Source organism: Anopheles ziemanni, chromosome 2, assembly GCF_943734765.1.
Source record: "Anopheles ziemanni chromosome 2, idAnoZiCoDA_A2_x.2, whole genome shotgun sequence".
In the NCBI taxonomy this organism is placed as follows: Eukaryota; Metazoa; Arthropoda; class Insecta; order Diptera; family Culicidae; genus Anopheles; species Anopheles ziemanni.
This window is the reverse complement of record NC_080705.1, coordinates 60,685,438-60,699,498: the sequence shown is the minus strand read 5'-3', so window position 1 is coordinate 60,699,498 and position 14,061 is coordinate 60,685,438.

Here is a 14,061-nt window from a genome sequence, read left to right as displayed (position 1 = left end):
TTGACATGCTGCAAACAGCTATAATTGGTCTTTTTATGTGTCTTTTCAATAAAAAAAGATCGGAAAAACCATTCCCCAACGCTAATGGAGCGTAGGTGCAAGCTATAACCATATTTTGTTTGAAGATGGAGATGTAATTATTATCCATTGCCGCCTCTTACTCTTTAACCGAAAGAAATATTGGACAGGAAAATATACGTTAGTTTTAGCGTAAAACATGTAAAAATGTAATTACCAAAAAAATATTGAAAAAAATGCATTGTTTCATGCAGTTGTAAATACAAGTCTAAATTTCAAAAAAAGGTAACAACAACTTGAATGTTGTTATGTTCGCGTCATTATGCACAATGAACATGAAACGTGTTAAAAATAGCACCGTTCAAATCGGCTGGAGTTTGAATAACAGTATAAAATCGCCAACGATATGAGAGCCCTGCAAATGACGAAAAAGATAAAAAAGAGAGACGGAAAAGAGGAAAATAAAAATAAAGAGTGAAAATATGAGTTTCGTGAAATTTAAAAAAAAAAAACTCAAAAAGTAGCAACTAACCGAAAGGGTACACTTTTGAAACCCGAACACCGAGCAGCGAAGAAATTAATTGAAGTGTCAAAGCGTTTGCTGTTTCATTTCGTTTGATGCCAACAACGGCGTTTGACTGTTGGTAGAGTTTGGGAGGGCAGTTGGTGGCCCGTTTACTCGATATGGGGCGTTATGAGTCCATGGAGATAAGGTTCTTTTTTTTCTCACCACGCTCCGACCAAACACTCCACGGGGGGGATGAAACGGAGCCTCTTATGGACTCTTCGTTCCCTACACACCCTCGTGGCTCAATGCGCAGTAGTTGGAAAGTTGTCGGTAGTTGACTGAATATGATTTTTATTTATTTTAAAATCACTTCCTCTGGTGCGCTTCCTCAACGCCACCCGTCGCCGCCGGTTGCGGCCCACCGTAAGTGCTTTCTTCCGGAAGGGTTCTTTTATGAGTGTTTAATAATGTGTATCCTTCTGGCTGGCGCTGCTCGCGTACGCTGTGCATGCGGGGCCGTACGTATCCTGTCTGAATTTTATGCTCGTTATGGTTCGAAACGAGTAAATGAAGTTCACGGCACGGGAACCGTGATGTAGCAGCAGCGCATCCTTGTTGTTGTGTTGACTGTTGTTGAGTTCGGTTTTGTCGGTTAATGTCATTCTTCTTCCTGGGCTGGGCCCTCTGTGCACTGATGCACGGATTGCAAAGGACCATTTGTTTGTTGTTGTGTCAGATTGTTGTTTTTTTTCTTCTGTGTTGAATGAAAATAGTGTTCCCCTATCGATGGGTGTCATTTCGACTGTCATGTTCTGGTGCAGTCGATGAGTCAAATTGACCTCCACCTCTAGCCAACTGACTATCTTATTTGCTGTTCTTTTTGTTTTAAACTGATATATATGTTCGGTTTAAATTGTATACGAAATATGTGAAATACATTTTTAAAGCTATTTGTGTATACTTTATACGTTTCTTCAACTATCGGAATAAACTTTGCTTCAGCTTAAATTTTTATCTACACATTTGCGTTTTGTATTCGAAAGATTTCCTTTTTCCGCCGCCTCGTTAAGGATTGCAGTAAGTCATTCGCGCACGAGTTCTCTCCAGCACTTCACCCCACCTCCGTTTCCCCATCGACTGCGGCTGCTTTGGCGCTCTCTATACATTATTTATTTATGCCATTGCTTATCTTTATCTCTTTTCCATTGCTGCCCTCCGGGTTTGCCTGTTTTATGATTGCGCTTGGTCATTCGATTCTCGATTTGCGAATTTCGATGCTTTCTGGAGAATGTCTCTTCTTGCCGCTCGCACAGCAGCCTTTTATTGGCTTTTGCAGCACTTTTGCCCCAAAAAAAAAGAAACAACGTAAACTTTAGAATTGCTGCTGGTGCCACCCTTCACTTCCGCTTAATCCCCCGGTGTCTTGGGTGGTCGCACCACAGTGGTCGAGAAAGTATTCGGCTTACCGAGCAACAAGAGAGGATAAAGAACCGAAAAGTGGAAAACGTGCAACATACGGAGTACGTACGGACAACAATATTCTTGAACCAGAACGGCAGTTGCTTTCACTCCGATTCGATGTCTCTCGACACAAAGAAACGAACTTTAAATTCATGCTAAAATTGTCCATAAGTAAACGACGTGGCAGGTGCGGAGGCGCGGTCAGAAGTTATGGCATCCCCGGGTACGACGGGCCACGCCAATGGGGTGGCTATTCGTGCATTTATGAGCTCTTCATAAGGAAGCCAATTTCTAGTGCGGTTGGTTTCAGGCGTGCGGAGATATTGGAGGGCAAGTCCACCGGGGTGCTAAGCATTTAAATACAGCTCCCCGGATTCGCCTGATCGAAACGATAGGATAGCTGGAACGGAAAAGAATTTATCTTCTTTCGTGCGAGAGGAACCGGAATGGGAAGAAAGCTGGCCAGCTGCTGAAAGCCAAGGGAAACGCGATCGAATAATGGACCGCGACTTGAGCACGTGGTGGAAAAGCGAATTATGGGCGAAGTGTAGAACTGGATAAGGATCGCATGGAACGCGAAGGATAATGCTCCTTTTGCGATGTGAGATATACGGATGGTCACGTCCTATGTCATGCGATCGTTGTAATGTGTTTGGATAAGAAAGTGAAAAATTTCCAATCAGTTAGATGACATTAACCTCATATGGTGTATTCAAATAGAATGCAATATTGTTATGTGACATTTTTCGATTTGGAAACGATTTTTGCATAGTCCGATTGGGATAATTATATTATTAACTACCAAATGCGTAAAAGATGTTTTTCTTAGATACTATTTGCAGCTAAAAAAATACATAATACGTTTGGGATTGTAGGAATAATAACTTCCATAACATTTATTACTGTTTTTTTGTCAATTTTGCGTTATAACGATGTGCCTCCGAAAATGGAAGCACTACCACAAGAGGTTTTCCCATACCGCATACATTAAATGAAAACAAAATAAAAAATGGAAAGGAACCCATTACCATCTCGTACACCTCATTAATCAGATTTTCTCCAAACGGTGACACGCGTCCCACTTCCTAAGAGCTTTGCTGCAATACACAAAACACACCAACACGCACATGCACAGTCGGTGCGGTTGGGGAAAGAAAACATCACCGGCACGACAATAAAGCTTCTTCAAAGGGCTTACTCTGATGCTTTCCTTCGTGGTTTCGGAATGGGTTGGAAGCAAGAAACCTCAGACACCATCCCGCTTCCTTGCGGATGTGGGCCACGATACTCGCGTAAGAAAGGTGCCGGTTGGAGCGGGTGCGGTAGCCATTGCGATGCGAAAGCAGCTCGTTAAAGTAGCGGTTGGCTTTTTATCAGCCGCAAAACATATGCACTTGGAGTGGTTTTATTTTGTTGCTGATTTATTTTACTTTTCTTTTGCGTTAATATACGACCAGCGTGAACAACGGCGTTGAGGAACACGTTGCTGCAGGAAAATTACAGGGAAGCTTATTATTGTTGTATGCGATTCGTAGCAGTATGAGTAGTTTAGAAAGTTTCTGTGTTGTTAACATAAAACTCTTTAGGTTAAAAAACATAACATTTGATTATACTGTGATAAGTTTGTAGTACCTTGAGAACATTCAACTGTATGTGAGAACAACTTTTGATGAAACTTTTGTCATAAAAACGACGATTTTGAGTTAAAAACCGTGAATGTAGAGAAAATAGGCCTAACTATCACTAACTAATAGTAATATATCCCACCTAAAACAATGAGACTAAAGTAAGGTTGGGATGCATGTAGAGATTTGATTCTTTCGACTCTTGCCACTCTTGCCTGTATTTTGTTCATCGCTTTCTTGAATTAGACTGATACTTAAGTTGTTCTGTGCAAATGACTGTTTACATTTGTTTATCTTCTAGCAATTTTTTCTTTCACAGTGCTTCATTTCTCTACTTTGCTAAGATTTTACGAAACGTTGGACGTTAAAGTTTTCGCTAAAACCTTGAAATATTTTCAAGATTGATGTCGTTGTTTTATTCCTACAGCAAAAGTGTGGCTTTTCTCAGCTTATTTCGAGTGTATTCTTGCGCTGTGTTTTCTTTCCTCGCTCTATTCTCCCCAACCTCACACACACACACATAAACACACCACACATCCCCATACGTTATCCTTTGGCGCAGTAATTCCCCATTTTTCTTGCTTCGCCATCCTTACTAATAATTCATGACAGTTGAGACAAAGCGGAAGATAAATAAAATTATGACACTTCTACAAACAACGGGACCACTCATATCGAGCCTCCGGGAGACGAACCAACACATGCACGGATGCTCTGCACATCGTGTGCGCATCGGGTGCCGTGGCACAAACTGTATGTGCTCAATGACCCCGCCTTGGGGTGTTGGGGGGAAAGGAAGCACACGAGAGCACAGACCGTCACCCCCTCCGAACCCGTCCTTCATCGCTGGGGGCTTCTCTGGTAATGGCTCACGTAAGGACCTCTTTAGGCTCCCGCCCTATCGCATCCGTGTATCTTCCCGTTAATCCTTTCTGGCCATTTCACTTGACGAATCCATGGAAGCAGGATGGCAAGGATTAGGAGCGGGTTCAAGCTCGCGTATGACGCAGGGTTTGGGGCACGCGACTTTAGGTGCTCGATGGCGACGGTGAGGACGGTGCGGACGTCCGCGAAAAGTCGTCACCCTAGTATCGCGGAGCGGGCGGAAAAAAGGCTCGGCAAACATTAGACGAACATTTGTTTTGAAAAGTTATGACTTACTGGGAACCGAACCACGTGCGCGAGCTACGTTCCCATTTATGGCAGCGCGCTACGGTTCGTTGCCGTTGGTTTTAAGCCACCAGCTCCATCTGGCAGTTCTGTGCAGGCAGTTTGGAGAGCCGTTTCTTCACAGACCGATAAGATCACTTTTCGTGTAATTCATGCTTGCTGGTCGGAAAATGGAAAATGGCGAGCGCAAATGGGAAGGGCACTGAAGAAGTGCGTACCAAGCGTTGAAGCGAGGAAGCAGATAGCCATAAATACGTTATTTAGAACGCACATGTAGGTCAAGGGGGATGAAAAATGTCGCTGTCTCTGGCATCGACGGTGTTTGCACAAGCGAGATGTGTAGCGAAAAGCGGAAACAATATTGAATCACTGAATAATTGCTTGAAGAAGCGGAGTATATTTTGTATGCTGGAGATTTTCTTTGATCCTTTCGCTGTTAGTAATATCTTAAAGGGGTAGCCAGAATGGTTCTGTTTCTTAACTAAAAGCACAATAAATTATTTATGTAACAGATAAGCAAATAGACAAATTAAAGCACAATTCTAATGTCAAGACAATATCTCGCTAGAGAAATATTATTCATAGTTGTAGAATAATGCAACATTGACTCCCAAGTCTGATAGGCCCCGAAGCAATCGTTCCCAAAATATCACCCCATTTTCCACGGCAAAACGTTAAGCAACCCATCAAAACGTATGTTTCGCGCTTGCCCGTCCGTTGGCACGGTCTGACTCACGGCTCGGCTGTCGATAGGAAAGCAACCCTGGACGAACCGACCGAAAAGAGTAGCCACTTTCCACCGTCTGCAAAACGTCCCACCGTCGGTTGCGTGGGGAGGTTAGTTTAAGGCGCCCCTGGGGCCGGGGGGAAGAAATTGTTGACAGCTGCAAATAAACTTTTAGCTGTTTTGACATATTTTAAAGTTCGGCTTCGGGTACGGTGCGGATCCCCATTTTCTTTCCCCGTGTTCGACCAGCCGACAGCCAGACCCAGACGTCCAAGTGAAACGAAGGTTCACCCTCCCACCTCTGAACTCCTAGCCTACCTGCTCCGGTGGGACGCGTACGACAGGTGTTCAGGAGCGGGCATTGCGAAACCTCGGCCGACCATTTGGTGAATTGTTTTCCATCCCTCCACGCTCGCGGGGGGTGCCGGGTTTTGAGTCCTTGACAGCGAGAAAAGGAAAAACACGAGGAAATAAAAACATGCCTCCCAGGAAGGTGCTAAAACCATGCTCGTCGGCGTTCACAGTGATTCCGACGCCGATTTTGTGGCGAAGGCGCTTGGTACCTCGTTTTATTTTGGATATGGCGCGTGTTGATTGAGTGTAGATTTCTGTGCATAACAAACAGAATTGAGTGCGGGGCCGTTGAACGTTAGCGTCGCGTCTCCAACTTTTGGAGCCCGGTAGGAAGAATTTGCATGCAAAAATATCCAAAATGTACCTCTAACCCTCTCCCCTCCGGTAGGATGTTCCTTGCAAGGCCTTCCTAAGCCTCAATTGCCTCTTTCGGTGCTTTGCCAAAATGCATCGGTGACAGTTGTTTATCGATATTTCGATGCACCAACGAAGTAGTCGGGTGTCGGGAGTTGCGTCAAAGTAGTAGCGACGTTTGAGCATCATCTCTCATTTCTTCGCATCTAGGGGTCAGCCGAGATCAGCAAGGGAAGTGTTGCAGACTAATAGCCAGAGACGAGCCTAACAACCAACAAGCGTGCCCAACGGACGGGTTGAGTTGGAGAGGCTCGAGCAAAAGCGATTGTCAAACGGGGATATCCTATCCCTTCAGGATGAAACAAACCGAACCGCGCTTCATCGATTCGTCGATGAAACCTTAGTAGGCCTGCGCAGAAGTTGCACGGTGCTGGTCGTATTCGAAAACGCCAGCATTTTGTGCCCGTGCGTTCAAGAATGTTGGAGGAAACACATACAGATAGCGGAACGGTATCAGTGCACCGCCGAGGACATCTCTGCAGCCGAAGTTTGACAGGTCTGTTTTTGCTCACGACTCGTGCCGACGGAGCACCGGATGGGGCGCACTCGGGCTCGTGAACATCGAAATCATCGTAAGGACTCTCGTTCGATCCACGCGAGAGCTTTATCGGTGCCAAACTGGTGGTGCTGGTGGTTTGCTAGTATCGGTTTACGGATGCCATGCGCGGGTGCTGTCCGTGTGCAGCTATCTCTCTTCCTGGCGAACAACCGAACCTGCCGTCGGTTGATCCTGACGACGACGCGGGCTACAGAAGGTATCTGCTTCGTCTCGTCGTGCATTAGGGTGTCGTGATTGCGCCCCGTCCCGAATGCCAATCGGGCACTGAACGATCGAACGGCACGGGCTCTCCCTGTATCTCTCCCAAACGTTGGTATCAGTCTTTCACACCGTTAGGCATTCCGTGGCCGACATTTGAGTGCTTTTTTGGGGGAGCAACTGCAGACAAACAGGATATCCATCGGGAGGAGTAGCAGTCCTGCGTGCTGGTGTGACAGTGAGGTAGAGAAAGAGAGATCCGAAAGGGAGCACCCGTAGCCGAACCAAACAAAATACGAAGCGCAGACAGATACACAGGCACGGGGACGAGGAGATGGTGGAGTCTGCTACCACAGACTGCCGAAAGCACACACCGCAACCCGGCTTCCGTGTGAGGAGCCTTCGATGGCGAGCAGCAGGATATGCAGTTCAGTTCAGCGCCAGCCGTCTTTCGCGTAGGTTGGAGCCTTCTCTACGACCTCCTACCTGACGGCTGGAGGATTCCGCTGGTTTTGCGTTAGTTCTCGTTCCCCACAGGACCCTACCGTCGATCCTTGGTTTGGAGCCTCCTGCAAGGCAGCAAAGCAGAAGCATCGAGTTTATGGCTGCCGTGGTTGCAGTTGCATCGCTGACGACAGAGTTGCATTCCAAGGGACGTTGCGGCACAGCTGCTAGCAATAACGATCAATACGATCAACGTGGCACCTGCAGCGGATAGTGAGTGTGTGACTATGTGCGGAATCAACGGAGCAGACGGAAGCTTCAACGAACGAACTTAGTGAGTGAAGGACCGCGAATCGTGTTTTTCCAGTCAAGTGATTCTAGGAGTGTTAATCTAGTACTACAATTCAAATACACGTAGTGAAAGCGCCAAAGACAACTATCCTCAGAAACCTGCCATGTGCAAACGAATATCGTAGGCATCGATCGTACGTAGTGCTCGAATCCAAGCTGAAGTCATGATCTGCTTTCGAAAGTTACCGTCCAACGTTGTTGAAATATTGCTCTTTGTGGCTTACGCCAGACAAGTCCGCACGCAGCATTTAACTTTCTACCACAACGCCTACAAAGCCAGAAGTGCCTCCTGTCCCGTTGGTGACCAGTGCGTGTTTGTCCTTTTCGTGGATCCAGTTCCAAAACACCGGAAACCATCCTGCCTTCACTAAATCACCGCGTTCGAGGCCGGGCACGATTTTCTGCTGGCTGGCTCGCAAGAAAATAGGACCCCGAGTAGCTCGATAAATGGCTTTTGATGCGGATGAGGGAACGTTTCTTCGCGAAGGATAGCGTGATTTATTTGCTCCGTTTATGATACAAGGTAAGATAAGAAAACTTTTCACTTGACTTAAGCTGTCTCGTTTCTTCTTATTGGTACTTTTCCGTTTCGGTTGCGAGAGAGCTTTCCTGCGCTAAATGTCTCGTTTCAAGGGACCTGGCATTGGGGATAATGTTTTCCGGAATTTCACAAACCTCCCTGCCCTGCTGGTCGATCAGAGCTTTTGGTTTTCCATGTTTCCACTCCCTTTTTCCTACGTTCCCGCTCCCCTGTCGGCTGTGAATTCATCTTGAGCTAAATGGTAGGCTTCCTGGTTCAATGTTTAACGTGAATTGTTTGGAGTTCGGTGCTACGAGCGAGGTTTGCTTCCGTTTCTTTTCTCTTCGTCGAAGAAATCGAAGAGCCTTCGCTTGGGCGTTTTTTTAAGGGAGTTGTGCGTACCTCGTTTTGAGGCTATTCATGTCGAACGCCGGAAGCCTTCTGTTGGTAGGCCGCTGTTTCCGGAAGCGTGATTAACGATGTCCTCTTGCGCAGTGAGCACACGGCTCCGTGGATCACGGCCATCTGTACGTTTCGGACAAAAAATTATCCACTGTTCTTCATCAATCAAACGCCGCTTGGTTTTTGTTGTACCATTTTTTACACTAAGTTACCTCGCCCAACTCCAGAACGACACTTTCATCTTTACGTTGTTTGTTCGGCATTGGTCGCTTTTTCTCCCGTCATTAGTTTCGCAGCCATCCGGCCGTTTCCCAGAATTTTCCATCGCATTGCCTCCATTTCAATCGCGTCAGCTCCCGGACAGCGATTGCATGTTTATTGTCACCACATTAATGGCGCTGGTTTGTAATATTTTGTACTTATTTTACTGCCCCATCCGGGGCTACGAGTCACTGTCGAGTTTCTTCGCCGGGTTGTTTCGTTTTGGTACGTCTTCAAGACGCACGGGAAAATGCTACCTCGGGTGAACTTTTATAGGTGGAAAGGGAATGGTAGAGAGGTGGACGGAGAGCCGAGGCAAATGTCTTGTTTTGTTGCTCCACCATTCGGTATGTGGGCTCGCGGACGGTGTGTCATGAATGTCCGCTAACGTCGATAGTTAGCTGGGGAGCGTTCGTTGGCTCGTGAGGTCGCCCTTTGATTTTCGTTTCGTACTTTATTTTTGGGGATGTTTTTGTGCTCGTTGTTTTTTCCATCCGTTCCATAAACGAAACATGTTTTTGCCCATGCTCTCCGGTGGGGGGAATAAAGCAATATTGGTCGTTGGTTGAAAATCAATGAAAATTCGAATGCAGCGGGCAAACACATGGCTCCGATGGGCTGGAAGTAAAATGCTGCTCGTGGTGTGTTGTCGAACAGTCGAGCGCCATTCCCGATCGATTATTTTTATAGCTCTTTCGCTGCGGAAGCAAACGAAGCCGAATGGTAGAGGTCGTGAAACGCCAACTCTTTCCCCAATGTCGATTCAGCTTTGCAGCGGCCGGGAACCGGAAGGGTAGCGGTGGGGAGGATGGATAGTACCAATACACAACTATCGCACAGCACAACACACAACGGAGGGACTGTGATCCCGTGCCAAACTTGAAACAGTTTGCCAGCGAGTTTTTCGAATTGCTGCCACCGCTGCCGGCTGTGGCATGATATTTAACTTTTGCAGTAGTTTCCGGTGCTGGCTGTACTTCCGGGCCGAACGGGGCCGGCGGTGAGTTCGGCAAAGGGGCCACATGCTCCCATTGGCCGTGCCGTTATGCCGTCCGGTCAACCGTAGCGCGCCTTTACAGTCCGCCATCGGGAAAAAGTAACTACCAGCACCTTCAAGTGGCGCTTGTGCTCTCTCCCGGTTGCTGGTCGGATGCTTTCCTGGACGTGCTCCGACCCAACAAAAGGGACGGTTGATAGGGTGGTGTGGAAAAATAAACTCCCTTTTTAAGGTTTCCAGCCGAAAACACAGCCAAAAAGTGGGGTTAGGAAAACATTGCAACAGCACTACAAAACACCGCCAGAAAAGTCGTCGTGCTACATTGCGTCGACGATGGCTTCGGTAACGTTGTTCGGTTGCTCTTTCGGGCGATGAGTTCGGGTTGATGTAAAAATCTCAACTTGGTTATTGCTGCTTGAGCGCTCGGGGAAGGGCCGTGGTCGGGCCCGGGAAATATATGCACGGTGAAACCGGCCGATGGTGATGGTGGCGGCATGATGGATAAGTGTGCGAACGGTAGCAGATGAATCACCTCAAGTGGAGTTGGTTTTGCTAACAAATTGAAACAACCGACCGAGCACCGGGGAGTTTTATGGGGTAGGACATAAACGCGTCGACCATGCCGAATGCTGTGGTTCGAGCAAACGTAATCAAATATGAAACTTTGTAAAATATTTCATTCTTTTACTAGATTAAATGTAGCAATTTGTTGAAAGGTCGGATATGTGCACTTTTTGTTGTAGTTTTAATTTACTACTTTATCGGTTTAGAACAACTCTGAGGTAAATAAAACTTAGTAATCATATCAATAACAACACACCCCTTCAAATCTTATTTCCTCAGTTTTCCTATCATGCAGATATTGCAGTCCATGCATTGTTGTCCATCATATCTATATGTTGTTTATCACACTGCAGAAAACAGGCTCTACTGCGGCTGATCAGAGATTTAATTAAAATCTAACGCCTGCCATTAAGCGCTTTGCACCGATGGCCAAATGATCAAATTACTTGCAGCTTTTGCCCCCACCTACCGTCCTAGACTCGCCGGGACGTGGCGAAACTGAAAATAAAATCAAATCTGAGCCAAAAGTAGTGATCACTTCAGCTTAACAAGTCTTTGCCTAGGGTCGAGGTTTCTCTTTTCTGTCTCACCTGGAACGTGCCCGGCATACAACGTACCAATTAATTATGGAACGAATTTCTTCCCCGGTTTGCCGAGTAGTTCCTGGGAGCAATCAGAATGCTGGTTTTGCTTTTCCGCAGTAAGGGCCGAATCAACAAAGAATATCACCTCTTATTCCGATGGTAAAGACGTGATTTGAGCACCGGGCATTCTCGTTGCTATCGGCTCCCATTTTTCGTATTGTGTTAGTGTTTTATGGGTTTTTTTTGTGGTAGTCTTCTTAGAAAACAGTTGGAAAATTCATTAAGAAATACATCTTTACATGCCGACGAATCAAACATTCGAAACCCTTTTGAATGTTAAAAGGAAATTTTTGTTAACGAAAAACACGACAAAGTAATAGCCGATATCATAAGTTTAAGGAAAAAAATAATAGCAGTAACATTGAACATGGTTCTAGTCTACACTCATTAAACTTCACCCAATGCAGCATTAAATTACGATGGAATTCTAGAATGATGCAAAGCTTTAAAAATTTAATTAATTAAACTTGCGGGAATGCAGCACTACAAAGTTGCTAGAAAAAAATCGATGCAGAAAGATTGGGTATACCAAAGCAAAACAGATAACTTAAATGGCGTCGCTTTCTTTGTGTTGTGGTTCGCCAATGTTTGTGAAGAGTACTTCTCCGTTGGTGGTTTGTCGAGTATGAACAGAGTCTTTTTCTCTATAACCCAATTTCTTAGCTGCCGAACCGTTCTATATCGTGTTTTGTAATGTAAAACCTTTTCCGGGCAGAGACAAAACCAAATAGTACCATCGCTTCGATCGGACGATTGGACGATAAATAAATGAAAATGAACCAGGGGAAGCAAAAAGATGTTCGATGGAAACAACAAAACCCTCAAGGATAGAGAAAAAGATGCTATTTATTGCATGAGACAAGAAACATTTTCAACAAACAAACCAACGATTCCAGAAGAGTGAAAACCGCATCGAGTGCTGCATCCAGCTGGAAACGTGTTTATTCCCATTCGCAAACATTTAATGCGACAAGTCCGGCGAAGCGTAAATTTCTATTTTATTGACTTAATTAATGTCCGGAGTTCACTGGAATAGGGTCCGCATCGTCAGGTCGGCTTCGGTTTGGGTTGCTGGAGTGGAGCGAAGTGCAAACAAAAAAGGACACAAAACTGGCAGCTGCATGTAGTGGTGCTCGACCGATGTTTCCGACCGATTTCCATCCCTTGAAGCTCGTTCCGTTCTGCGCTGAAGGGGTGACAGCTTCTTGTGGTAGCGCTTTCATAATTTTCAGCCCTTTACAAACCGCCCCACCTCTCCTCGCATTTTCCGGCACGTCCAACAACCGCTCGAAGTCAATTTTCCCAAACGGGCGGGTAAACAATGTCGGTACCCGTTTTGTGCTGGTCCATTTCGCTCGAACAAGCAGGATCCCGGGGATGCTGCCGGAATTGGACGACGGGAAATGACCGGAACGGGTCGGCACCGGCGGAAGCGGAAGCGAAGAAGGCGCCCGATGGAGGCGCCTGGTGCGCCTGGACACCGATCGGATGTCGCGGTCGAGATGTCGGTCGGAGATGATACCGAATTAATTACAGCTGATTGCGTTGTAATTGAAGTGTGAATACGCTATTCCCATCAGTGCACTCCCTTGGCCGCTTTCCGCTGCTCACGTCGTTGGTCAACGTCCGGTGGCTTCGACTTCAGCTGCAAATGTGCGTTCCAGAGTGCGCAAATGAGCATGTTGTTTGATATGGAAGGCAGGAAGGCGGAAGGGGAACGTGTGCCCTATTTGCTCATCGACAACCCGCTTAGTGTTTGACACTAATTTCATGTCCATCGGAATCGATTCCTTTGATGATTGAACATAACAGGTCCATACCCTTTACGCGTGTGCAATCGGAATGGATCAGTCAAGATTCTTTTCCTTAACGCTGTCGGTAGCATTTAATTTATTCATTCATACACGGTTGAGTTTGAACTGAATTTTACAAACCCAATTTCAACGCTTTAAATTTCACGCCAAAAATAATTCTACGCTGGGCTTATTACGCAAATACGAATGGTTGAAGCAAAGGTTATCTTAAAAACCAAACACAAAAAGAGCTGTGGATTAAAGGATTTCTTCTTACCTCATTTCCATCGTTAAACTAGAAGCTATCTGGTGGGCAGAATAGGGATTTCATCATTGAATTTGTGTTTTTTGGAGCTTATACTTCCTTCCGAAAGTGTGATAAGCGTGGCAATAGAAAATTCTTTAACAGCATTCGTAAATGAAAAGCGCCGAGCTGGCTCTGGTGTAAAACTAACTGAAAAACGAACCGGAATGGAATTTGCCGCTTGAAAAGATTCGTCCCATTTCCGAGCGGCTCTGGCATCGTCCAAGACTCGAGTGTTGTGCTTTTTGGTGCTCAGAATTCATTAAAATTGTCTACCGCCCGCCCATCAGCGGCCGGGATTTTCCGAGAAGCTCCTCGATTATTACTATGGAAAAAAAACAGAAACCCAACACGAATGCAAATTTGTTTAGCCTCGTTACTTGAACGCTCGTCGAACCTTCGTATCGTTCGCTAATTTTTCCTTTCGCTTGGAAATCCCATTCGGCTGACCTGTCTTAGGGTGGAAAATGCTTTTTTCCCAGATTCCCGCTGTGCTTCCAGGGAGTTCCGTCGCCATACACGATGGAAGCACTGTGGCATTTGGCAAGAGTAGCCTTGATTTCGTGCATTTCCTTAGCCAATTTCAGTTTTCACTAGCGCTTTGAATGTATGCTTGGAAAACCAGAGGTCCAGCGCTTGTCCATCGCTTGGGAACACCGTATCGGTCTGCTCCCGAAGGACCGAACATTTCCTTGGAAGGGGACATTCCATTCCGAAGCGTCGGAACTGATTCAGGACCATCCGTTC